The sequence below is a fragment of the Phaenicophaeus curvirostris genome, unplaced genomic scaffold (assembly GCF_032191515.1).
Source record: "Phaenicophaeus curvirostris isolate KB17595 unplaced genomic scaffold, BPBGC_Pcur_1.0 scaffold_50, whole genome shotgun sequence".
Taxonomy (NCBI): Eukaryota; Metazoa; Chordata; class Aves; order Cuculiformes; family Cuculidae; genus Phaenicophaeus; species Phaenicophaeus curvirostris.
In genome coordinates this window covers 865799-893228 of record NW_027206673.1, presented here as the reverse complement: position 1 = coordinate 893228, position 27430 = coordinate 865799, and the positions used below count along the sequence as shown (strand labels likewise).

The 27430-nt window shown below is 36.2% G+C and overlaps 2 protein-coding genes and 1 pseudogene across 2 annotated transcripts in view; 2 read left to right on the top strand and 1 right to left on the bottom strand.

Annotated features, from left to right (window-relative positions):
- LOC138733954 (AT-rich interactive domain-containing protein 1A-like) overlaps nucleotides 1–27430 on the bottom strand; it is a 777561-nt gene that overhangs the window by 476952 nt on the left and 273179 nt on the right. The window lies entirely within an intron of this gene.
- Nucleotides 1–27430, top strand: part of LOC138733960 (AT-rich interactive domain-containing protein 1A-like) — a 505727-nt gene that overhangs the window by 409433 nt on the left and 68864 nt on the right. The gene's annotated exons all lie outside the window — the stretch shown is intronic.
- On the top strand, nucleotides 4676–25023 carry LOC138733962 (zinc finger protein 654-like; annotated as a pseudogene).

Here is a 27430-nt window from a genome sequence, read left to right as displayed (position 1 = left end):
CCAAGTTCTGTTCTAGAACTGATCTTTGGTATCCAAGCTACTTGTGCTGAGCAGGCAGCCATTGTAAGTGTTGCTTTTAATTGTCGTTTTTAATTTTCAGGAAGCAGATTTTTTTTTTTTCTTTTTTAAACATGCCCCCTTTTTCTGCTTGGCATTTTAAATCCTTTTTCATTCACTCTGTTCCGTGACAACCGCTGTATTTGCTTATTGTAGCAAATGACAAGCCAAGTAGTTTTCTTTTTCTGAAAACTATAAACAGAACCACTCACAGAACTGTTGTGTTTTAAAATCGTGAGTTGATTTCCTTTACTGTTAAGTCTCTCAAAAAGCTATGGGAGTAACTTAATTTAAAATCCTCATCAGGCCAAAACTTTGAAATTGGTGGATTTATTTTGTTTCTTCTTAACCTCTTTTTTTTTTTTGTTTTGAGGAGGGACAGGAAAAGCTGTAGCAACTTCAGGCTTACTGCTGCACAAAACACTTGTTTGTGTCCTACATATTTGCAAATTCAGTTATTTGCAATATTATTTCTCTTTAAGTGTTTGGAATATAGTCAAGTCACTTTATAAATATATCTTTAATGACTTAACTGACTAAATACAGACATATATGTTAAACCATAATATTCTAGAATTATTCTGGTTTTGGTTTTGCATTGTTACGGGTCTTTAATTGCTACCTTGTTATTGTCAGGGTTAGCTGCTTTAGCTGTGTACTTAGAAGCTTCTTATAGGACATTGATAAGACTGGTTTTGATTTTGCACTTAATAGGAAACATCTGAATGGTAGATTTTCCTCCCAAGTTACTCAAATGTATTAAAGAAGGGGAAGTAGTGTATTGGTGTGGCGCTGAATTGAGGGGGGTGTCAGAAAGATGTTTCAGCCTTTCTTTTACTACCTGTATCTGTACTGAATGAGAAAGGGAAGACAAAAGGCCCCATGTTCTCCTTATGGACAGTAGTAATTTAAAATGTAAAGACAGGTTGGGGAATGATGCATGGAGAGTCTTTTAAGGGTATAAGAACTGCACAGTGACAAAATTCTTGAAGGAAATTATTGCAGAAAGTCGCATGAAAATGTTGCCTCCTTTCTGATTTTCTGCACTGTATATTGCACAAGGAACAGGCCGCTTTGTTTTGACAATTTTGTGCTCACAACATGAGGACAAACATATGCATGTCCCTTTGACTTTTGTTTGAAGAATGTCAGAGGGGATAAAGGGTTTTTTTAATTGTTTTGAGTGTTCTTTTTGGTACAGACCTTTAGCTGTGTTCTGGTTTAAGGTCCTGTTTCAAAGCATGGCATGTTGATTATTTCGAACAAAAAAGGGGTTAGTGTCTATTCTAGAAAACGCTGTTCCCTAAGGTAACAAAAACAGACAGTAAAATATACACAGAATTGTAAACCAAACATTATTTCCCACCCTCCCTTCCATACAGAATGAGAATGTATGCAGTGTGGTTTGGAATTTATTTCGTAGTTACCGTAGCTGCTTTTCTGCTGAGAATTGACCAATTTTAGACTTTTTTTATTGTCTCCTGAGACCTACAAATGCATAGTTTCAGGTATCCATACTCTGAAAAATAAGTATGTTATTCATTTTCTTTCTGACCAGTTTGAGGTGGGGAGGGCTGTTTCTGTGAATCTTTTGAGTTGCAGACTAACTGCCTAACTAAGGCAACGATGTGGTGATGGTGTCTTCCTTTCTGTGCTGCCTCTGATAGTTCTGTGGCAGGCCAGTTCAGAGAGCTGATGCAGAAAAGGATTGATGGCTTTTTTAGAGAAAAAAAATAGTCCCTGAACTAGGTTGCTTTGGGTTCAGATGACTAGTCTAGGTGCAGCAAGGGCAACTAGTAGGACTGTATAGGCCTTTATAAAGTATGGGCAGTAGAACTGCATGTTTCAGAGACAACAATGTCTATTATAACCATAAGCCTTTATTGCATTGTTTTTGAATGGTAATTATTTGCAGAAGCAATATGTTAATGTTAGGACCAGGAACTTATCAAAAGTTCATACGTGCCTAACCAAAGAGCAAGATGAGGGAGTCCTGTAACTTTTCCCTCTCTTAACTATTCTCAGTTAACCTAATTTATTGTAGTTAGTAACTTTTTGGTGGCTGTCTTTTTCAGCTCATGCAGCCTCTTTCAACTCTTATAGCCATTCCGCATCCACAGCGCCCCTTTGGTAAGGAGCTCCACAGTGTAACTGCACACTCTGTGAATGTCCCAGTTTAGCAGGTGACAGCTGAAGGGGCACTAATTTCTCCCCTTCTTCCTCTACTCCAAATTGTGAAGGGGAATCAGGTAAGGTAAAATAGACCTGAAGGCTGAAACAGAAAACTGATATAAAATATTTAAAACCCAAAGTCTATAAATACTCAGACAGTCATGGAATGCACACTACCAGCAGTGGTTACTAGAAGACACATGCCTAAGCACAGCCACCCCAGTCAGTGAGGATGTCACAGTCCTTGCGGAGAGGTTGTGAAAATCGGAACTGGACTTGGCACAGCAGCCAGACTTGAAGCAGGGCAGCCATCGAGAAGGGCCATCCCAAGGGAGTTTCTCACTTGCATAAGGAGCATGACATTTATGGTGTGAAATACATTCTTTGGTCAGTTTAGGTCAACTGTCCAATCCTTTTTACAGTTCTTTACAGTTATCACTTTATGCTACCAGGAGAAAATACCAAAACACTGCCATCAGGAAATGTTGTCTCGTTGCTTGAAATAATTTATGAATGTATCTACACTGTACCTCTCAGGTCAAAATGTTATGAAACACTGTGGTGAGAACTACCTTTGTTTGAATATTTGGAGGCTACACGCACTAAAGGACCTTGGATCCATCTACTGTGTTTCTCCTAATGCTTTTGTGTTTTCCTGTACAAGGGATCTTGTTAAAAGTATTTCAGAGAACTCTGTAGGTGTGTGAGGCGGTACTATTTTATGAAGCGTTTATGTTCCACGTTAGAGCATTTATCTACAAGTCTGCTAATTCTCTTCCAGTTGACCTAGATATTTGCTGCATTAAGCTAACAAATTTTCAAAGAGTAATTATTAAAATAGATTTGGTGGAAAGTAAGAATCTACTTACAAATCGATCTCGGCTGTTGATGAGGAGAAATAGTTGCTGGTCCCTTTGTAAGTAACTGCTTTGCTTTGGAGCAGCTATAACCAAACTGACAGAAATGGAGACACTGTCCATCTTGCAGAGCCTTGAACAAAGTTAGGCATGCAACTTTGAAAATAGAAATGTAGGCCCCTTAACCTGCCTTCTAAGTGCTTTCTTTAGTTCATGGGAAATCAGACCAATCTGTGAGATTCACAGGCTTTTAAATTGAAAAAAATCCTGAACAGAGATGTATCTGTTTTTTTGTTCAGTCTGTGCTTTGTTGGTCAGCCTGGCTTTTGATGTGGATATACAGGTATAACTAGGATTGGCACTTCGTTAACATTCTTGAAGCCAGTTACTTGTGTCTTCTGTATGGTCAAGTGCTTTACCTTCCTTTCTACGACATGGCTGATGGCATTGTGTTTCTCAACCTGCTTCTCATTTTGTCAGCATGTAGGAGGTCTCAGGTTTACTTAGCTGGAGGAGAGTGCCCTAAGCTCTGAAGTGCAGCTAATCCACTCCTGCTATTATTGAAACTGTGCTGTTATGATGAAAAAAATATAAAGCAAGAGTAAGTGAGCCTGACTGTAGTGCAGTGAGATGCCACGTGCAAGAGCATAGAAGAAACAGTTTTCAGTCGCTGCTTAGAGTACTGTATATGAGTCACATCTTAGCTGTTCATTAAAGGAGAAGAGACAAGCCAAAGCCCTTGGCCTTCTGCTTGCTGGGTCACTGTAGCATAACGACTGGTCTATTACAGAATTGGTGGGTGCCTTTACTGTTGTCTGTTCTGTTACGTTGCCTTGTGCTGAACTCAGTGCTGTGTTTTATACATGGAGTGCTCTACAAGGATGGAGCCTTTCAAGGGACTTGTATAGAAATACCAGGTGGTCCTGGGTTATTGAGCCTCCCAATGTGGGCATAGTGCCAGAAGTTTGCATTTATTAATAGAAACAAGATTGACAAGGTGACCAAGGAAGGATTTATCTCCATTTTCTTCATGAAAACACTTTTTTCATCTTCATATTTCCCTATAAATAGTAATGCAGTTCCAATCAGAGCATAACTAGTCTTACCTCCATCGTATGGATAAAAAAGTCTATATTTACTTTCTGATAAGAAGAGGTGACTGGTATATTTGTGCCTTTATGTCAGCAGAGGAAAGCAGAAATAGTGCACTCTACTCAATCCCTTCATTGAAAGTTTTAGAATGGAATATCTGAGTATTGTTATAGACTCTCTAACTTGTATCCTCTTGTGAAATGGAAACCTGTGTTTTAATGCAGAGTGTAGTATCTACTGTGATTCTGTGTAAGAAGAAATTATTTCCTGCCTTAGCCTCTGAAAAAGAATAGTTTAAGGTCCTTTATAATTTATAATGTAGGTCAGTTTTTTCGATTACACACCCTACACCTGAGGGAGAAGGAGGGGAGGTAAAGCAGGTACAATACTAAATACTTAGTATTTCTGACTAAAGAGAATGTTTTCCCTTGTAATATATATTTAAATGTTTTTATCATTAGGTTGTTGAAGACTATGCTGGAAGGTGGCAAGTTCCTCTGCCTCAGCTTCAGGTGCTTCAGACGGCGCTCTGTTGTTTCACATCTGCCTGTGAATCATTCCCAGCTGAATGTGAGCATGTACAATACGTATTGAGTAGCCTAGCTTTGTAAGTACATCTTATTTATTTTATTACTTTATGTGTAAATGTGTTACTTTTATAATAGCAATAGGGTCTCAGAGATCCTCAGAGCTTTTTAGAGTAATTTTACCAGGTGACGTAGATACATGGAACCAAGAATTGTTAACTGAGGGTACAAAACCTAGAATTCAGTCTTTTTATGTCATCTGAATCTTCAAGTCAGGCATTACAATGTTGTCACATGTTTTCCTGCAAAATAAATAATCTAAAGAAATAAGTGATAACTATATAGACTTTTTGGAATAATCTTATTTTGAAGTATTTGAAGACTGATCTTTGACAGTACATGATTGTAATATCTAAAGTTTTTACCGTTCTGCCTCTAGTGATGTAATAAGTGAAGTATTTAAGATAAATTTCTTGTAGTGTTTAAGAAATTAGTCAATTTTAAAATGGATTTTTATGTCTGAGTCATCAGAAAGCTGACTTGTTAAACAGTTAACTGAGAAAATGTCATATTCAACTTTACTACAGAATGTTGCATCATAAATCTTTCTATAATCTTGATGCTTCTTGATGCATTGGTGGTTTTCCCATACGAAGACTGAAAGTGTCAGGGTAATGATCAGTAGATAAGTAAAAGCAATTTTTTTCATGTTCTAAAAACCTGCTTTTCGCATTTCAAAACCTTAGTGTGGAATGGAATAAAAAAAAAGTCTTTAAGTGAGTTAGATATACTGAGCTGAGATGCAATATACTTTATTTTCTCTCAGCCTATGGGGATGAACATCTAAAAGATAGCTTTATAGTATGGTTTGAGTAAACTGGATTCATTTGTCCAGCTGGTTAAATGGCTTTCTTGTTGAACAGTGCTTTTGAATGCAGTTTGGTATCTCAGTTCAGAATTTTACGTGTAAGTGTCTTATTCCTGCTTCATGTAGTCATCAGAAGTGAATGCTCTCCTAGTCATCCTCTTTTAGTTTACCCGGTCAGGACAACTGGGTTGCTTATCCTTTCCATCATTGTTGAGCTGTTGGTACTAATTACATAGGAGTCAAGGCTTTATTCTGTACTCTGATAGAATATAGGCTGTCTTTAAGTGTTGGAGAAACTTCACCAAAGAGATTTATTCTTGTGTGTGTGACATGGGACTACTTGTGGAATCATAAGACCAAGGTTTTTAAAACTGGAATCCTTAGATATCAAAGAATGACCAGCAATTGCGTCAAATCATGGTTACCCTGGGTTGTTTTTTCACTAATTTTTAGGAAAATCATGATGTTTGTATACTTGTATATGTCAAAGCGTGGGAGGAGAAAAGGTAGAAATGCAGGTATTTATTGTATGTAAGGTGGTCCCTTCTTGATAATCTAGAATTGGTCGCCGAGTTCCTGTCTGCTCTAGTTTTGCATGGGATACCATAAAGTGATCCTGAGACTTGGTAGTTACAGTTACCTGGGAAACCTTGCATGAGTCTCTCTTGAAAATTTGGTGTATATCAAGTCTTCAGTTCTTGGAGAGCAAAAATCTGCTTAACTATTTTCATATTCAAGTAAGATTTCCTTAGTAACCAGACGATAAACTATTAACAGTAATGACTGTTGCATTTCTTATACTTATTAGCCTTGCTATTCATCACAAGTGAACCAGTATTACCATTAATATCAGGATTTTAATAATGTTGCCAGCATACTAGTGTTGTTAGGCAATCTTCTGATGTCTGTAATATCAAAGTAGTGATATGATAAATTCAGAAACACCATCATTATAAGTGGATGGGTTTAAATAGGGATGTGCAGTGCTGCAAATTGGTTTAAGATAACAGGGCCAAGCTGGAATTGACTATAGTAATTTTAACTGAATGGAGACTGGTGATGAGGAAATATAAAGTAATCTATCAAGATATAAATATTAGTCTGATAAGCTTGGAGCAGATGTGGTGATAGGGAAGAAAACTGTAGTGTACACTTGTTCACTGTTAACCAAAAAAAGAATCTGGAAATTAAGATCCTATTTTCTTTAAAACAGTCAAAGCAAATAAAAATCAACGCATGCGTCATTTGCTATAACTAGTTGATGCCTTAAATAAGTTCCAACTTGACTGCCTTTTAGACCATGACATGACTCATGTCTGACCTTTCCTGAGAGTCAAGAATGCTCCAAAATTTTGTTTATCAACATGAAATGAAATAATGTTTTCCAGAACAAAGTACTTACTTGGGTACTGGTTGTTTTTTTTAATGCCGTATTTGAGTTGAGATTCAAGTACCTAACATGGAGAAAAATTTTGTCATTGAACATAATGGATGTGTATCTTAAATTTTTTAGGTCTGTTTTTGGCATAGCTTATGGCTGGTTAGGAAAAAAATTACTGCAGCATAATCTGAAGGAAATCTAATTTTTTATTATTTTTGTTATTTCTGTACAAAGCTGCATTTTGCTTACATGAATGTTAAGATCTTTTAATGCACTGTATTTCTGAAAATGTTATATAGAGGAAAAAAAATGCCTTAAGTTCCCGTTTTACTATGCTTTTAATTAACTTTAATAAACATTTTTGTTAGGAATGCTTTGGCTGTTAACTTCAAATACATTTAAATGTAATTAGATTTAAATTTGTGGATGACTGCAGTGAATTGAGTTATTCTGCAAGGCGTTCCTTGTCCAGCTGTTCATGAAAATCTGCCTTTTGTTTTAAGAGCTGTTGCAACAAAAGACTAAATGCTGTAGTCAAAGGATTTGCTGTCAGCAAGATCTTCACTCAAAAACCTGTAGGTTGGAAGAGTGCTGGAACCTCTTTCAGGAATTATCTTCCACCTTCTCCCTCTCTGCCTCCTTATTGGCCCAGTTCATTTGGAAAATGTCTAGAATAGTCTTAAGGAAAATTATTCCTATTTTCTTCTGTTACAAGACCGAAGCCTCTTCAGTCATATTTCTAAAATTCCCTTGATACGCAGTTTATCTTTCAGTACTGTCTTTCCCTCTGAGAGTCATGTAGTTATTGCCTGCTGCTCATGACTTTCTCAAGCAGCAGCTGCAGATTACATTAGTTCAAGACTTGGTTTATTACCTTTTCCAAAGAGAAATTAAATTTCTCAGTCTTAAAGCAGAGCAGTAGCGGGGGCACTGGAGTTGCCTGCAGATCCAGGATATCCAACTGCCTAGTTTTTGAATGAATTGCCTGTATTCCAAGTATTATTCTGGAAGTATGCTTCTATAAGCAAAGACTTAAATTGACTTGAGCTCTGGAAATCTTCCTTTTAACAGCCTCTCCTATACTGTTATTGGGATTATTTGTCTCAGTCACTGTATTTAAAATTAAATAAATAAATAAATAAAACTATTGTAAGATGATGGAAAACACGGAGGCCACAGGTCAGTTTGAATCTAGGTTTTCATATAAAGACTTCAGGGGGTACTGTGGTGTGGCAGGCCTAAATGGAACAAAATGTTTTAAGTAGAAAGTGCTTATCATACGTGAAATCATGAATTGTTGGGAATCTGCATTGACATGAAGTTTCCATTCCTTGAATGTAACTTCTTCTACACTGTGCATGCTATAGTAACTTTACAGTTGTCCTCTTTCTTCCTGAAAATTGCTGTATAACTGACCAACATTTCTGCTTTTGGTGAAGGTTCAGTTCTGTAATGGTGAATGAGGAGACACAGTATTGAGGACATAGGAGTTCTTGAGGGAGATGATCAGGCAGGTTCTGTGATCTAAATGTCCTGAACTTATGAAAAGGGTGCAGCAGAAGGAGTTTTAAATCGTGCTTAAGTATAATCTGTTTGATTTGATCTCGTTAGCTTATCTATAGCTGTATTGTATTTGGGACTCGATGCCTTCTGAAAAATGCTTGCAGTGTGTGTGTAAGTAACTGATGAAATCCAAGACAAAACATCAGACCAATGTAAAGGTTTTGAAATATGAGTTATGTTTAGAGTGTGGGCATTAGCTGAACTTTTTAGATTGACTCTGGCATGAGCACTAGTCTAGAACTTATGAAAGTCCTAATTTCAATTTTTGTCCTGTGAAAACTAAGACTTGTGGTAGTTTCATTTTTTGAATGAATGTTTTTAGTTTGGTTGACTTGTCACCACTTCTGTTTTTTAGGAGTTTTTTTGAATTGCTGCTGTTCTTTGGAAAGGATGAGTTCTATGAAGATCCTTTGAAAGATATTTTAGGTTCAATCCAGGTAGTGTTGCCTACTTTATATAAACTTTTAGTATTATTTTAGTACATGTAAAGACAGGTTTTGTGGATATGTAAATATGTAACCTGGAGAAAACATGCCATTATAGTGAGAGGAGGTAGTTGCTTTACTTACATTTAAAACCAAAGGGTGTAGGGGGGAAGGGGATGGATATTTAAAGGAAAAGCCATTTATTCTAATGTTTATCGTTAGCATTGCTATTTGAATCTACTTGGAGTAAGCAAAATGCGCTCCTCTTTGTTATACCAGTATTGTTAAAGACTTACTTTATATGTAGCCTGTATAGTAGAGGGAAGCTTTGCTTCATTATAACGAATTAAAACTTAATGTCATCCAGTGTTGCATACCAGTTCACGACATGAAACCTTAAGGTTCCCGCTGTGGTTTTAAACAGTAAGATTGAAATTGAAGCTCTGTTTTAGTCAGCTCTTTGAGTCTGCATAAACTCTCATTGTTTGAGGCTGGTGTGCTTATGACACAGCACAAGGCACGAGCACAGTCAGTCATAACCTGACTGGGACAAGGTTTTGTCTGGCTATATAAAACTGCATAAGATAAATCATCCTGGATTAAAAAAAAACAAACTTACCATTTTTGCCAGTTAGGTCTTTTTGATCTGAACTGATTTCAGAGTTGAATTCACTGCATGGGAACACAACCACTTGTGCCACCATAGAATGAAAACCAGGGTTGCTTCTTCTGTTAATACTGAGAACAGAATTGTAGTTTGAAAAATAGCTGTCTCTGTTATTTTTATGTTGAAACCTGTTTGTTACTGCTGCTACAAATTAATGTGTCAGCACTATTTACCTTAATCATCAAATCCAGCAGCACTTACATGCTTAATTAGAATTGGTGGAATAATGGGGTCAAGGAGTGGCTCAGGAATGGGTAGGGTCTCTTGCGTAAGAGTAATTGGAGATTTTTTGCAGCCCTGCAATGAGTGCTTTTCGAAAACAGTCTTATTAATTGCCGTGACTTTTAAACAATGAATACATTGAATATGCCTCTACATCATTTTCTAGAGAAATAATTTCTGAATCAGTTGTGTATTCAAAATGGTCGTGAAAACCATTGTGATGGTTACTTAATGATTTTTTACCATCACACATTTATCTGAATATAAAATAAAAATATTTAGTTGAAACTAAACGAATTCACAGTAAAGAAGCATAAGTGAAGAAGTTAATCGTATGTGCATAGAAGCCATTCTTCAGCTACAACTTTTTGTTTCAAAATTAGATACCCTTTTCTTGTGATGAAAATTCAAATGTTGATTAATGTTGACACTTTTACCAGCAAGTAACAAGGGAGAGTGTTGAACTTGGCATATGTGAAAATCATGGATGGCTAAAACATTCTGGATTATTTTAGGCAAGCAGAATTTGTTATGTAGAGATTTGGAGAAAAATTATTGCTTGAGGGCTGGTGACTCACATGGCTTAATTTGTTTTTTCCCTTGTAGAATCTGGACACTGTCACTGGATCACAAATCCAGCATCAGCGTGTCTAAATCTGTACATTGTTATGCAAATGACAAGCTCTTGCTGCATGCCTGTAGAAAACATGAGCATTCTGTCTTCCATAGTTCTGTATTATTGTTTTCAGAGAACATAAATTGTTGCTTTAGGGCTTTGTGTAGGCTCAAACAATAAATGACTTTGTAGTTTGAATTGTTGACTGAGGAAATATTTAAATATGCATAGTTTTTTCCTATCTCTTAACTTTTGAATTGTCTAACTTTAGATGATTTTTTTCTTTTTCTAATAGTTTTTCTTTTTACATGTAGGAATGTCAGAACCTTCTAAGTAAATACAGAAATATGAACCTGGAACTAGTAACCCATATCATCAGAGATGGTGGACCATGGGAGGATCCAGTATTACAAGCAATTCTTAAAGCAAAACCCGTATCACAGGAATTAGGTATATCATGTACCACGTTAATTTTTTAGAGTACTGAAAAATGTGTTAAGTAATGCTTTTTTTAATATTAGGGTCAGGTGTTGACAGCAAGTGTTGCACACAATTTAACTGTTTTTCTGTAGTAAAATGTGCTGATGCTCTTCTTTAATAAAACTAATTTTTTCTTGCTAGTGGTTTAAGTCTGCTTTTGTAGTGTAGAGATGAGATTATTCAGATAAGAGACTACTAAGCGGTTTACTTATAAAATGAATTTACTGAACTCAGGTGTTCAACTCCTGAAAGAGCATGGAGAGTGACTTGACTTCACTTAAGCTACTGAAGTAACATGATTAGGGAGGACCTGATCTGCATTTTTGTCTCATGGTGCTCTGACTTGTTTGATTTTCATTTCAAATTGTAAATACTCATGCTTGTGACTTTTCTTGGTTCTGTTTAGAACGAGGGCTGTGACTACACCTGATAGATGCTTTCTGTTTATGTGTATGTAATTCCTAGAGCTGGGAGTAGGAAAAAGATTTCTGTTCAGGTGCAAAGTAAACCTGCAATTCTGATGGCAAGTAGAAACAAACATTACCAGAATGTTAATGGAAGTTCGTATCCAGTCTACAGTAAAATCTTTACTAACAGCTTAGGCGATATATTTGCTGGTATCTCTTAAAAGTCTTTCTATTTGATAGTGGTCGAAAATACTAGTATTTCTCCAGTTACTATGGTGTAATGCACAATTCAAATTCATTACTGTGTTTATGATAATGTGTTGGTTCTTTAGCGAGAGGTAGAGGACTATAAAGTTTGAACAGCTCAGAGAGCTGCCCCCGTTGCCAGGGACAGTATTTGATAGAACAGTAACACAATTGATTAGGTAGTCTTTGTTGTTTTGTTTCTCTTGGAAAGCAGGCACTCAAGCAACATGGTTTACCCATGACTTTTATTCAATATCTGATAAACTTCTAGACAAAGACCTACAGAAACAAAATGAGAAGAAATAATCCTGTTGTTCTGTATCTTGTGACGAACTTGAGAAGTTTTGGTGGTTATGATCTGAAGTTAGGCTTCAGTCTTGATCTCTCTCAAAGAATTAGTTTAGTCCTTTCCCTTAGTTATTCCCTTGAACATCATAAAGTCTCTAAATGACAGGTAACAATTTGAGGATTTTTACTTAGTTTTAACCTGGCAGAGTAGAAATGAGTCTGCCTGTTGTCACTACGTGATCATTTTGCTTCCTTTTGTTGCAGGCCACTTCTCCTTCCCCTCTACTGAGGTATTCTTCCTCCTTTTATCTTTCCGTGTCCTGCACGCACATACCCTTGATGCATCTCATTTGTGGTGACCAATATTTTATTTTAGATAATATCTTCTGGAGCTTTTTCTTTCTTGCCTCACTTCCTCTAAAATCTGATGCTTGTGAAGTCTTACACAAAGCAAACTTTATGTGCTGCTTTATAGGCTGGCAGTGTTTGGTGTGTATCTTGAAATTTAGCCATATAGTTCCTCAGGGATCATAAATGAGGAAAACTGCCAGTTTTTGCTGAGTCACCAACCATTACTTGCAAAAGTCAGTTTGATAAATATGCTCTGTGTGAACTACATAATCCTGTCTTGGATTCATTAATTACTTGGAGGAGCTTAGGCCAAGACAAACCAAGCTGGGTCTGTCTTTACGTGAGTTTAGTGTGCTCCAAGATGTTGCAGTCTGTTTTGAGAGGGCTGGAAAGGAAAGCAATCTTTGGATTTAAAGAAAAATAGTAGTATTGAAATATAGAAGCAATAAACTTTTAGTAGTTAGAAAGAATAAGACAGCATACTGTGAACATCTACAACAATATTGTAGACAGAGGTACACTGAGATGTAAGCAGTTAATTGGTGTCTAAGCTGATGGTTGGCATCTGTCACTAAAACAAAGCAGTGCGCATGCTGCCTGGACAAGAACAGATGTTGTGTTCTCCAAGCCATTTTTAATGTATTCCAGACTTGGCTAAATGCTTCTGTAGTTAGTTGTCTTGAAGCATTCTGCTACAGGGAGGGAGCACAATCCTGCCAGTGGTGTAGTTGGAACTCGCAGTCTATTTAAAAAAGTCTTGGAGGGTCTAGGAAACCTCTGTCCCTGGGCACTTGTGCTGTCAATGTTCAAGGGTGTAGGAGACCCTCTTCCCTGGGAACTTGTACTGTCAGAAGTGGGATTCTTATTTATGGAGCAGAGGGGCATACTGACCTAAGAGTTCACTACACAGAAAGTGGGAATGGTATAATAAGTTAACCTGTGTTGTGGAAGAGGAAATATGTAAGAGGACAATCAGGCCATATTGTCCAATGCATTACATAAACATTGGCACACCATTAGCACCTCACAGTGTGCATTTACTTAACAAGATGCAAACAATTCTCAAAATAAAAGCAGCAATACTGCATTTTGCATCCTTGTGTGATATGTTAACTTTTAAGAGAAGCTAGGATCTCTGATCTTTCATAAGAGACCTACTGTCTTTCATAACAGAGACATTACCTTTTTTGTAATTTCCTAATTACTTAAATGTTAAGTATTTTGAGTATCTCACTTGAAACCATTCTGTTCAAATGTTAGTTTTAATCTTAGCTTTTAGGTCTGAAAATTTCCAGAAATCGGGGCCTAGATTTTAAAGGTATTTCAGGATTTAGAATGGTGCATAGTAGCACTTTTAGATGAAGTGTATTTTCCATTTCTCCAAGCTAAGTTAAGGTGTTCAAAGCTACTTAAAGGAACAGTATGTGAATTGCATTAAACTTTTTCACCACTCTGACCTCTTTCATTTTAATGGGTGATGAGTATCCCAGTTGTTTAAATATTTATAATTATAGCGTTGGAAGTGATGTCGACTCTATATGTCCGACAATCACCTGGATTCCAAGTTCTAAGAAAGGAGGGAGCTTTCTTTCTTGAAAATGCTCATATCTGCTTTTGTATAGTGTGTATTTTACTAATCCTTTGCAACACCTTGTGTTGATTAGAAACAAACTGCTGAATTAGATTACTGTAAAGTAACAATTTGTTTCCAAGTAGAAAGACAGGTTCTTGATGGTATTTAATTTAATATGATAGCTTCTTTAGCAGACCCTTTTTTATAGCATTTGTTGACGTTGCACTATTAAAAACAACATTACATTTAAATATATTTGTTGTTTGGACTTCATATTCTAATTGCCTTTAAATCTTTCTTTTCTGTACAGTTAACAAATATTTAAGCTCTGAAAATCCACTGTTCTTTGAACTACGTGCCAGATACCTTATTGCCTGTGAACGCATCCCTGAGGCAATGGCTCTTATCAAATCTTGCATAAATCATCCAGATATCAGTAAAGATCTGTATTTCCATCAAGCTCTTTTCACCTGTCTTTATATGTCACCATTAGAAGATCAGCTATTCCAGGAGGTATTGTTTGTCAGTATACATTTTTTTTAATGAAGTGGTACATTATACTTACTGTATACAAGTTGTCAAGAGGAACATATGGAACTCTGGTTTTGTAGAACCAAATGTCATAAAATCAGATGACTGCACCAGTGTTTAACTTAGTGCTGGCTTGCATTTTGAAAGGTTAAATGTTAAGCACCTACAAATCTTGTTGACCTAAATGGAATTTTTTGGTCAAGTTTACTTGTAGATGTATTCCCCAAATAACTTGAGAAATTAATATTTTGTAATTTCAGTATGTTGGCTATTTTAGTATTCATTATTTTAGCAAAAGCACTTGAGCCTAATTGATGTCAGTCCAGTGTTTTGTATGTTATATGGTTTTGTTAGTGTTGAAGGTTTTTTTTTAATGATGCCTCAGTGTGTAAAATGACACTAGCTGTATGTGGCCTTACTTTTACCACTGATAGCACTTATTAGGTAACAATTGTTTTCTTAACCTTGTTTTAAGAACAAGCTGCCATTGTGCAAAAAAGTGGTTTTGTGTAATCTTAATTTCCAGACAATTATTGATTGTCATTACTCAGAAATATGGAAGAGCTCTAAATATCTCAAAAAATTCTATTCACAGACGTACACAAAAAGTGTTCCATAGTTGTCCTATGTTAATAGCAATCCCTGAAATTTTCAGTAGCTTCTTTAATATAGCAAGGTCTGATAGGTTTTTTTATTTCATGCTAGCAAATTTATCTAAATTGATTTTATTTTAATTGTATAGCACTTGTTGAGGACTGATTGCAAGAGTGGAATTGAGATCATCTGCAACACTGAAAAAGAAGGGAAGACTACCTTAGCCTTACAGCTATGTGAATCGTTCCTAGTCCCACAGCTTCAAAATGGGGACATGTATTGTATATGGTAAATACTTTATTTTTGGTGAAGCAGCTTAGCAGATAATAAATGCTTATTGCCAAAATGAAACACGCATAACTTTGAGATACAGCTGGAGTTTAAAATACCAGTCTAACATGATCTGTAAACATTCCTAGTTATATCTGTTCCGCCTGTTGCCTTTTTACACACCACCATGTTCAGTGGTAGGCTATATAGTACATAACACTTATTAACTGTTTCAAAGTATCAGAAAGGTGAGCCTTCGTAGTTGAGGCTCTAAATACCTAAAAATATGACATTTATTATTAGCAATGTGTAACAATATACAGTCTGACTCTCTGGCAATGCAGATATTTTGCTGTTATGCTCATTAAATGACACTGCTTTTAATAACAGAACTGTAGAATGTCACCCATGTGTCTTAAAAGAGAATGTGGTTCTGAAAATGTGCTATGAATTATGCAAACTTCTACTTCATAAACAGAGCCGTAACATAAATGATGGTCCTCTAGAAAACATTTGAGAGAGAATGTTACATGCACGCTGAATTGGCTTGATAGTTGGACACTTTTATGGCTAAGAAGCGTTTCTAAAGACCTATAGAAACAAATTCCATTATTCTGAGGAGTGAAAGATGACTAGGCAAGATAATGCTTTTATTTAGCCTGTATAAGTTTTGTACCTAAAGTAACATCTGCATTCCTTGATAAAGTATGCTTAATTTGTTTGATTATGAAGTTGAAGGAAAAAGGGTTAAAGATTTGATTTTTTTTTCGTGTCAATATAGATTACATTGCTAATCTGCATAACTAATTTTAATTGAATTTAGAATCTATATAGGATTTGCTTGTTCCCACGTTTCAGAGAATTGAAAAATGTCTCCTTTCTTTTTTCTTGAGGAAGTAGTGAAGGTCAGACATGAAAATACTTGGTTTATTAATAACATTTTTCCTTAATGATTGGATAAGTAAATTATTATGTTGAATAAAAACCTGTTGAATTATGACTGACATACATTTATGGTACAACATATTGGCAATACCTAGTGGCATTTTTCAGTCTGTTTAGAAGAAGATGGGCATACCTGTCCCCATAGGGCAGATTAAGAAGTTTAACCAAAAAAGGTACATAGTTTGTGTGAGCCCAGCGACCAACTTTGGAACGGAATCTAGCTTTGATTCCAAATGCTACATTTCCTGACTTATGCGTATCAGTTACATTGCTAGTGCTTTCTGGTTTGGGGCTTCAGTCTTTTTAAAAATATTAAATTAAATTTAATTTTTATACCTTTTGCTGTATTAACATATTAACCTTGCTCTTACCCAACTGATCATCAAATCTTGCATCTTCCATTTTGAACATTGCTGTTCAAAACAAGATGCCTATCCTTATATTCTGGCAAACTGGATGTCAAACATGAAATTCCAAAAGAGACTAATGTTTCATATCTGTTTAATAAAGAAACCGGTTTGACATCTTAGTATTTTAATCTTATGTTCAGAATATAAAACTTGTGGATCTTTGAAAGGATTTAGAGCAGTTATGTCTGTGCAGCTAGAATAGCTATTTTGGTTTTTTACAGAGTCTGAGCCTTAACAATTGTGTAACCAGCAAGAGAAATCTGTATAATGCTTAATAGATAATGTAAACTGGAACAAAGCTTGTGAGGGCATGACTATACTGTCATTCAGATTTTTGAAGTAGGAGCCCACATTGTGTTTTCTTACCTAGGGAAGATTTTAGTGACTTCAGCACAGCTTAAATCATCTTGCCTTGTCCAGAATTGAGGACCTTGCAGATCCTGCAAAGATCTACCATCCAACACGACTAGCAAAGATAAGATCAGAATAGATTAGAAAGGTGTAAATAGCAAGTAGTTGCTATTGCTTAATGTGAAGCAGCCTATATGAAATCTTCACACTGAAACCGTTAGCTCTCCTATTAAGTCTGAGGAAGATGGACTTCAGGCAGCTCTGTCACAAAGCTCTTGCTGTTCTCATTGCCAGTAAGAAGGAATTCTAGATTTAGATGATCTGCATTATTTTTCTTAAGTGAAAGCCCAGTTATTAAGCACAGAGCAAGCTGTGTGTGGTCTTACTAGAAATTTTTGTGTACAAGATACTGGTAAGGGATCAGTCCCTGATGATGTGATTAATGACTTTCTAATATCAAAAAAGAGATGTCTCTTTAGGAAGACAGGCAAATTTTGATGGAACAAGTATAGTAGAATGGCTTGCTTTCTCTGCCAGGAAATTTCTAAATGCTGTTTTGGCTGTTTTCAAATGGTTCCTGTGCAGTAAATTCAGTAAGTCAGGGATTTTTTTCCTGTATGTTCAGTCAGCCTTTGGCCATTTAGTAAATGTTTGGTGAAGCGTGCTCTCTGTACCCCAGGAAAGATAGCCTTTCTACTTGTCAATAGTAGCAAAGGGTTTAGACCTAGCTAAGGTAGGACACGCTTAACCATTCTCTTACGTTGCTGATAGAGGCACTCAGTGGTGTGGTTTTTTGTGGGGGGTTGACACGCTGGAATACCTGGTTGCCTCTGATAAAGAGGTACGGAGTTCTGTGATCCCACAGTAACAATTTAAATTTCCCCAACTTGTGTCCACAATAAACACAGACCTCAGTCTGGACTAAGTTCTACTAGCCAAGAAGTAAATGTCATTTAAGTACTATACTAGTATGCCATAATAACAGAGCAAATAGAAACTCCTCCTGCCTACATTATCTCAAGTTTATCATCTGTGTTGGGGTCAGTGACACAGAATCTTAAGTGCTGCTGATTTCAGTTGGTATCCAGAGCATTTAAGTGGCTGAAATGGAGTCAATCAGCTCTTCAAGAATGCTTTAATCCCTAATGATTATCAAAATCGGAAATGAGCTTGAGAAGCCTTCATCTACATGGAGGTGTAAGACTAAAATATTTCACATCAGAATCTAGTCAAATGGTAGTTAAACTGATTTAGTAGCTTGTTTTTTACCAACGGAGCTGCTTCTGCTTTTAGTTTTCTCCATTACTTTTTTGGCTCTTTTCTTGTGCCAGCTGTCACACTTGTTTGAACACATGGCAAGCCACTTCAACCTCTAATCTCTCATAATAATATGAGTTTTCTCAAATTCAATGTGATTACTATTGAAATGGCTTGCTCTGAAGTAATGTGAGATGAAGTAGAAAATAAGTTGGTTTTTTTAACTGCTTAATATTTAACAGCAAAAATGTTCCTTCTTCTGTACTTCAGATTGAGACTTTTACTGAACTGTTATGAATGGTTTGGTGTGCAAAGACACTAGTTAGCATCAGGCATGTGCATGAAGTTTGCAAAGACTTTCAAGTATGCAGATTTCTAGCCTGGTGAAGGCAGAGGTGAACAGTTTGTATCTTTAGAAAACATGTCAAACTAATTTTTTTGTGGGCAGAGCTGCTTGTAGAACTCCTTTTTCACGCTTTCCTCTATGTAAGCTGGATGTTTCAACTTCAGTTTTCTTGGGCTCTTAACGAAAGAAAAAGTCAAGCTCGCTTGTCTAGCTCTTAACATGTCAAGCAGAATTGTAGAGTTGTCCTAAATTTAGAAGTGAAGTTGATGTTTTGTTATAGATAGTTCTGTCACTTCCCTTCATGCAGGCACTGACCTCACTAGACAAGCTTAATTTTGTCTGATATGTACCTGGCACATACTAGGGACTCTGGAAGATCAGCCAAATGTTATGTTAGTAACTGAGTTTGTGCTTTCTGAGGGAGGAGGCTAGTGGAATAAAAAGGTGCCTTCCTTCTGAAAATGGAAGCCGATTGGTCCCCTGTTTTCATTATAGTGTTATGGTAGGAATTCTACCTAGTCCTAGCTATATGTACTTCTCTGTAAAATCTTCATGCTGGCAAATCTTAAAACGAAAACTTGCTTTTCCAAGTCTCTGAGTTGAATTGCATAGAACTTATAGGTTAACTTCAATTAGCTATATTTTGTAGACTAAACTCGTCAATACCTGTGTAGGAGTTCTGTTAGCAGTCTGTTTTTCTGTTACCTGGTATCAGTCAGAAATGTTATTTGACTGAAGATCCTAGAGATATCTGAATAGCTTTAAAGCCTGATGCTTTAATGTAACCTCTATTGGCTAGAAAGACCAGTGATGACAGCAGTAAAAAAAGGAAATTCTATTACACACAGAACTGGAGAACATCAATATTTCCTATCAATCGATCATATAAGAAGCTAGCTTTCTACAACGCTCCCATTTTCCATATTCCAGGCACTTTCCTGAGGAATTCCTCATCCTTGCACTAGAAGTAATTTAATCTCAAGAGCACACAGAGCTTTCCGTTCAGTGTAACATTTATTGCCTGGGTAGGTGCTGTAGCATCAGATTTTATTATGCAGTTTTCTATACTAAGCTGAATACATTAATATCGACTATTTAATTGGCTCAGTGATAGGAGATACTCTGAATGCTTTAATGAAGTAATTGAGTTGCATTTTCTGTTATGCACATTGGGTACTATTGTGGTGTTACATATATTGGTATTATGCCTTCAAATGTTATTTTAGTTGCAGAATGTACAATGTCCTTAGTAATGCATCATGCTTAGTGATAGAGTTCTAAAACTCAGTCTAATCAAAATATTTTGTTCTGTACTTATAGGGAGCTGATCTTCATTTGGAGTAAACTGCAGCTTAAATCTAACCCATCAAAGCAAGTATTTGTTGACCAATGCTACCAACTTTTAAGAATTGCTACAAATATCAGAGTAATTTTCCCATTCATGAAAGTCATTAAGGATGAAGTAAGTTTTGTTTGTTTTACCCCACCCCACCATTATTTTTATAAACAGTTAGAGAAGTGATGTTTTTATTGTGTAATGGACACTTTCGGCAAGAAGTGAAGAGGGGATAGGCAAAGACACCATATGAACTTAAAGGTTTTGTCAAGTTCCGGAATGTGCTTCAATATTCAAATTTTTTTTTTAATTAGTTAACTGAATTATCAGTTTTTGTTTGTCTGCAGCAGGTTTGAGCAATGCCATCCTCTATAAATAAATGGGGAAATTATTATAAATACGTGGAGTAAATGTGAAAAGAGCATAATTTACTTTTGTTTTAGCCTGGCTAACCCTTGTTAATTTCTGAATTCTTTCACTGGTTCTAAGCAAATCTGAAGTGCTTAGTGTAATGTAAAGTAAAAGCTAGACTAAGATAAGAGAAGATATAATTTTGCTTCAGAAAAGTGCGCTGTTTTGTGCTTCAGATGTTAGTCTTACACCATTCTCTACAAACATCTGCAAAAGAGTTGATGTGCAATGCTTCACACAGGAGTGCAAGTTGTTTCCAAAGAAATGGTGGGTTTTATCATTAACCTGGCTGACCAGAGCTCCTTCATATTCTATGCCCTAAATTAATTATAAATTACTGGTGCTGCTGTACAGTTCTAAATGCAATGATGTGCTGCTGTTCAAGATTTTTATCTCAGTATGTATTCTTAAGTACTTGTGGTGATGTGAATAACTTGTATTTGCATCTGAATGATCGTATTTTTTTTATTAACCCACTACTTATGGAGCTTAGTATGTAACTTTTAATATCCATTTAAATATAGATAGGCATTACTGATTTCTAAACTCCCTGAAACTCTTCTCACTACATCAGCATGTTTCTGATATCCCTCCAAACTACATATTCAGGGCAGGGCAGGAATTCTTATTGGAAGGATAGTTTGTCAATTCTGAAAAGTCAAGTCGTTAAGAAAGCATCGCCATGAGTTGTTGTTTCACTAGTGGCCATTGTTTAAAATGGAAGGCAGTATTTTATAGCACGTATTTTAATGCAATGCAAATAAAATTAATTGGGATGAGGACAAAATATAGAGTAACTGTCCAATTATAATGCAAAACAGCCTAGGTAATGAAGGTGCAGATGGAAGATACTGCTAGGTCAGGTATGATTTGCAGCAGTCTTGTTTTATATGCCCAAATCATTACCTTTAACTATAGAACTGCATGTGGCAAAAATATCTGAAGCTTTGTTGATGGTAGCTGTATGGCTTATGGTGCAAACCAGATGTTATTTTTGAGCATATCTGTATTTTAGTTTTGTTTGAACATTGTTTTACAATGTACATACCTTTAAGTGAAGTTAACTAACAGGATGCTTTCTGAACTCATAACTGTTTAAGTAGCTGAATATAAATGGGATGTTGATGTTTGTGCATTGTTTATATTCTTTTCCTTGTAGGTCTGATATAAAAAAAATAAAATAATTACTTCCAGGCTCTAGAATTCTGTGAGCCCATAAGGAAAATACCATTATGCGTTATTTGTACTTATGTATATTGTAATTTCCTTTCTGTAGGTTGGTGAAGATGGTCTTCAGATATGTGTTGAGATATGTGGATGTGCCCTACAGTTGGATCTCCGTGAAGATCCCAACATGAAAAGTCTTATTTATAAAGCAATTGCACATTTTCTGCCAAATGACTTGGAGATCCTCAGAATTTGTGCTCTTTCAATCTTTTTTCTTGAGCGCACCTTGGAATCTTACTACACTGTTGAATATTTATATAAATGTGCTGATGAAGAATACAATGAATGCACTAGTTCTGTTCAAAACCGTGTACGTTTTGAATTGCTTCCAATTTTGAAAAAAGGTTTGTTTTTTGATCCTGAGTTTTGGAATTTCTTGATGATCAAGCAGAATTGTTTAGCATTATTGGGCGATAAAGCCTTCACTGGCTTAAGTGAAAGTGCACCGGAAAACTCTGCTGCAAATACAGAGAAGATAACAGAGTATAGGACTCTCAGTGAGGAACGTGTCTGCTTAACAGATGTAAGCAATGGGGAGCTTGACCCTGAAGATCACTCTGAAGCCCAGTCCAAAGGTAATGCCAAAAAGAACCATGAAGCTCTTGAGGCATCTAAAATGTTAGATCAAACTGAACCAATACACCGCTGTGTAATATGCAACAAAGAATTTCTTGGTGGTCACATTGTGAAACATGCACAAGCTCACCAGAAAAAGGGCAGTTTTTCCTGTGTACTGTGCACCAGAAAGTTCAGGCAAAAAGGACTTATGCTGAAGCACTTAAGGAATCATGTCAGGAAGATAGAAAGGCAACATCTTGCTGCAGTTCTTGAGTCTAGTCAGCAGGCTCCAGCTCCTAATGAACTAGAGTGTTCTGATATTTCTCTGTCTCTTGAAAATGGGAATTCTGATGGTTCCAAAGATAATGAACCAGAGACTGCAATAGCTCCAAGTGCTGACCTTGTGGTCCAGGTGGAGGAGGAGAATGTAGAACAGGTATTTGATGTGGTGGAAAACCGTCTAAGTGACCAGGATGATGATGCTACTGAGAATAGTAGTGACAGCTGTTTTAATAATGTTCCTGATACTCTAAGTACAGGAAGTTTGCCCGAAGATGATGAGAGCTCTAGTAAAGAATCGCCTATTCTGCACAAAGTGAATGGATCTTTTTGTCCTCAAAAAGACATTGACGCTATGGATGAAGAAGGAAGCTTTAAGTGCCCTGCTAGCGGTTGTGCTAGAGTGTTTAAAAAGATAAGATTTCTCAATAAACATGCAAGAAAAGCTCATCCGACTGACTTGAAGGTGCAGCAGCATATAATGAAATGGAATAAAGGAAAATGTCGGTTCTGCCAGAGAAAATTTGCTGATTCCCAACACTTTATAGACCACCTGAAGAGACATGTGTATCCAAATGTTTACTTTTGTTTACACTTTAATTGTAATCAGAGATTTAAGCTGTCAACTGAGCTTGCAGAACATACAAAAAGTCATAGTGTTTTTAAGGCTCAGTGCAATTTTGCAGAGTGCTGTGAGCTATTTGAGGAGCTCCCTTTGCTGTATGAACATGAGGCTCAGCATTATTTAAATAAAACATCAGAATGTTCAGAAGGTGCGAGTGAAAAAGATTCTTCAGATGATCCTTCAGAACTCTGTAGTTACCAAGATGATGAATCTATTAATGAAAAAGAAACCGTAGATTTACCAGTTCCAACATGGAAATCAAGAAAGGATTCTACAGAACCAAAGACATATATTCAAACTGGTGAGAAGAAACCAAATAATGTAATTCACAATGGAAATGAAAGTTCATCTGAGGGTAGTGCTACAGTTTTAAGTTTGATAGACCAAAAGACACCTGTGTTACAGCCAAATTCTGAAAACTCTAATGTTGTTAGTGACCAACTGGTCAATGGGCACAGTGACCTAGATAAGACGTCATCAAAGTCATCAGAAATACCTTTGGACAGAGTGGCAGATGAAACAAGGACAGAAAATGGGTCAGTGTTACCGGCTTTACAGAACTGCCATGACGTACCACAAAATAATACTGCTGCCTCACATTTACCTTCTAAACCAAATCAGACAACAGAGACTACTTCATATGGTGTCATCTTAACAAAACCGTATGTTAGACCATTGCCTCCAAGCTATCTTGATGAACGATACATTAGCATGCCAAAACGTAGAAAAATTTTGACTGATTAAGTAAATGCTGATTCTGAACAAGATAAACTTTGTAGCAAATCAACAGAAAGACTTAGATGTGGCAACTGCTTGACCATCTACTGTAATTCAGAAGCACTTGAGGCTCACCTTGCACAAAAGAAGTGTCAGACGCTCTTTGGATTCGATTCAGATGATGAAAGTAAGTTTTACAATCCTTTTGAGTTGATTTGTTTGGAGGTAAACACCAACTAGAAAATGATTTGTGAAAACGGGCCACCTAATGGAATAGATAAGACAGACACTACTTCTAAGCAACTGTCATGTGCCAGAATTTAGATAATTACAGTACAGTACTAAATTGGAAGTTCAAAGTGGATGTACTGTCTAGAATAAGAAAGAGATGGGGACAATTGGTAGGCAGCTCTAATGGAAAAGGCTTCTTATGGATCAGAAGAGGGAAACTTAATCTTTCCTTTAAAACTGAATGTGTTGAAAAACATAAGTGGTGTTCTAGATTAAATAGTGATTTTCATTGATTGGTCTTCATTTTGATCCCAATGCATTCTCTTTTACAGGTGCCTGATTCAATGTTGTGGGGAAAATGTATTGAATGAGGAGTGGTGTAAGAAAACACTACAAGAAGAAGCATCAGTTCGTTTCCCAGTTGGCCTTAATCATAAAGCAGTCTCAAATTACTAAAGAAAACCATGACGTTGATAAAGACAAAGCACATTTTCTAGACAAAACTCACAGAGGAATAAATAGGAGCTCTGCAGGTCTTGAGTCCAGAAAGGTTGCTACAAAATCCCCAAAGTACCAGTTATCCTAAAAGCCACGTTCATTCCAAACATGTGATAGAAGCTTAGCGGCACAGTCTTTCTAGCATGAAGGCTTGAAGAAAATAAGGCAGACGGTTGAGCAAGCAGAGAAGGCAAAGGTGTTAATTGCCTTATGGAAATTAAACCACCCAATTCTGAAACCTAGTTTAGATGGAAAATGTGGGGTTAAAGTATAGCTATCTACACAGCTGGGAAGGAATCATTCAAGAAGGTGTTATTATAATGTGGATAAAAAAATGTGTAGTGGAACCATGCATTCTTCTTTCAGAGTTTTAGTACGTGATTCCATTATCTGCTGAAAAAAACATAGAGCTCATTTAATAAACTTAGAATCCAAAAAGAGGAGTGTAGAAAGAAATCTTAAGATGGATGGAATGCTCAAATAGCCAAAACTTGAAGTATGGGGCATGCAAGGAAAAGTGAGTTGATGCAATATGAAGTGTGAAAGTTACATGCAATGGAAATCAAATGCATGCACATGAAGCCCTGTTCAAGGCTATAGTAAATGTGCGTGTTAAGTGTCCTGTAAAACATCGTTGTAGGTGCAGGAAGACTAACACAAGAAATACATGCATAATTGTGTGGCTGTTAGCAGAAGCAGACTGAAGCAAATACAGAATGTGAAGGGGGTTAAGCTTGCATTAACTGATTTCATGCAAGTAGAGGTCCTTCAGCTGTTGGCATGACTGAGAAGAACTTCAGATAGCTTCCCGTTTTAAAAAAAATAGTTTAGAAAAGGCAGACAAAAGCAGAGCACATGTCAAGTTGAAAAAAAAAAAGATCAGGAAGAGCATGTTTCACAGATGTGATATTGCTTAATGGTGGTAGGTCACAACTCAGTACTGTAACTACTTATTTGCTGTCTAGAGGAAGGGAGAAAACGCGTATTGGCTTGACCTTAAGACACATTACAACCTTATCTAGTAGTATCTCTTGAAAAGCTAGCCTTTCCCAGAAGTTAGTGAAGGAGTTAGACTTAAATGTTAAGCACTTTATCCAAAATTCACTGTTCATAGAAACAATTAGAATGTGGAAACAGGAAATTTGAGTCATTCAGCTCCTGCTAGGTGGGTGGACTAGATGACTGATAAAGGTCCCTTCCAACCCAAAGCATTCTATGATTCTGTATGCAACTTTGAAATACTGGACATTTAGAAACCAAAAAGATGCTGTTGTAGTTTTCAGTCTTCTCACCCCAACCAGAGGTGTGGTAGATCTGCACATTGTCTAATTACTCTGCTAACTTATCCTCTAATTTACCTTATACTGCCTTGCCACCAAAAAATGCTTTATTTGGGATCCAGTTCTGTGCGAGTAGCTGAAAATTTTAATGTTATTGTAGGCACACGAGATACAGTAATGAAAACTGATCTGTATAGATGGAGTCATCACAGAACTGTTGGACAGCAAAGACCAACTATTCCTGCCTAGCTAGTTTGCTTACTGAATATTTCATCACAATGTGTGTGTGGCATAATAAGATGACCATCTTGCTTAAATCAAAGGGTACGTAAAAACTAAGGAGTAAAATATCAAGAGGTGCATAAAAGATCTGTTTATTGTAGCAACGGCTCACACTTGCAATACTAAGGATTTTATTGTGAAGTAGGCTGTTGAGTAGTTCTGGAACCTCAACTTAATTATTCAGTAATGCCTCTGCTAATAATCCTCTGTGAAATTAAACAGATATTTGCATTAGTTTTGCTTCCTTTTCTCTTCCTGGAGGTAAAAAGAACTCAAATTCAAAATCCTACTCTTTTTGAATTCTAGAAAATTTATGCCTTAACTTTGAGTTAGATTAACTTAAAAGGTTATAAAATTATGATCACAGGTATGTGTGCATTACATTAATAATGATGACTGGCCCACTTTTAGAGATTTGTACGACACTTGAGGCACCAAAGAGTTTTTTTTGCAGTAGCAAAAAACTGATTTAAATGCATCGTTCATTATATATACATATATATATACACACACTATCTATTTACACATATATAAATACGTTAAAAAGGTTTTAAACGTAAAATTAGTGGGGACCTTATCAACCAAATGCACTTTCACATTTTTTTTTTTTGCTTTCAAGTTACCAACTAATTTTTAAGGACTCTCTTATGATCTTGAATGTTCCCAGGCTCCCCTTTCTCTGCTTACATTGTTAATCTCGTTAAATTTGCTTAAATATATTTGGAAAAAAAGGTTAATTTTAAAATATTACAGTTTTTAAAATCTGAAAACTTGGATAACAAAAATGTTTGTGTGAAGTCTTTTAAATGTACCTTTAATCTTTGGTGCTTTTTTGCCTTTTCCTGGAGCTCTGTGTGTTTGAAGATGCTTTAAAACCATGATTGAGAGTTGTATTTTCTTTGGTTTAAAGTGTGTAGATAAATGCATCTATGTACATGCATAAACTGTGACCATAATTTTTTGTACCTGCATTAAACTAATTTTTGTTTAAATATGCTTTTCTTGGACACCACCATTTGTTTATACCATGTGTTCAGTATCTATACTTTGGACAACTGTAAAACTGAATTCTTGTGTAGGTGAACATTAGAATCACCTAACACCTATCAGAAATAATGCTAAATTGACTTAAAGTAGCAAGTGGGTGGTAACAATAAGTACTGATTTTTATTTCCAAAGACATTGTATTTTCATTAAACTACTCTCTCATACCTGTTGGCATTCTCAGCTAGTTGCAGTATTGAGCAACTTTAATTTGGAGCAAAACGATACTTATAATGTGTGTGGGATAATTCTACATGCTTTTTAAGGATTCTTTAGCATGTTAAGTATTATCCTTCTAGGGCTGGAAGAGGTTCGGAATTGGATTGAGTGGAATTGAAAGGTTTTTTTCCCAAGCATTAAGCATTGTAGGGTACAATTGGAAACACTTTAAGATGTATTGCTTTGATTCAAGAAATGCTGAAGTACATGTGTAATGGAAGCATGCC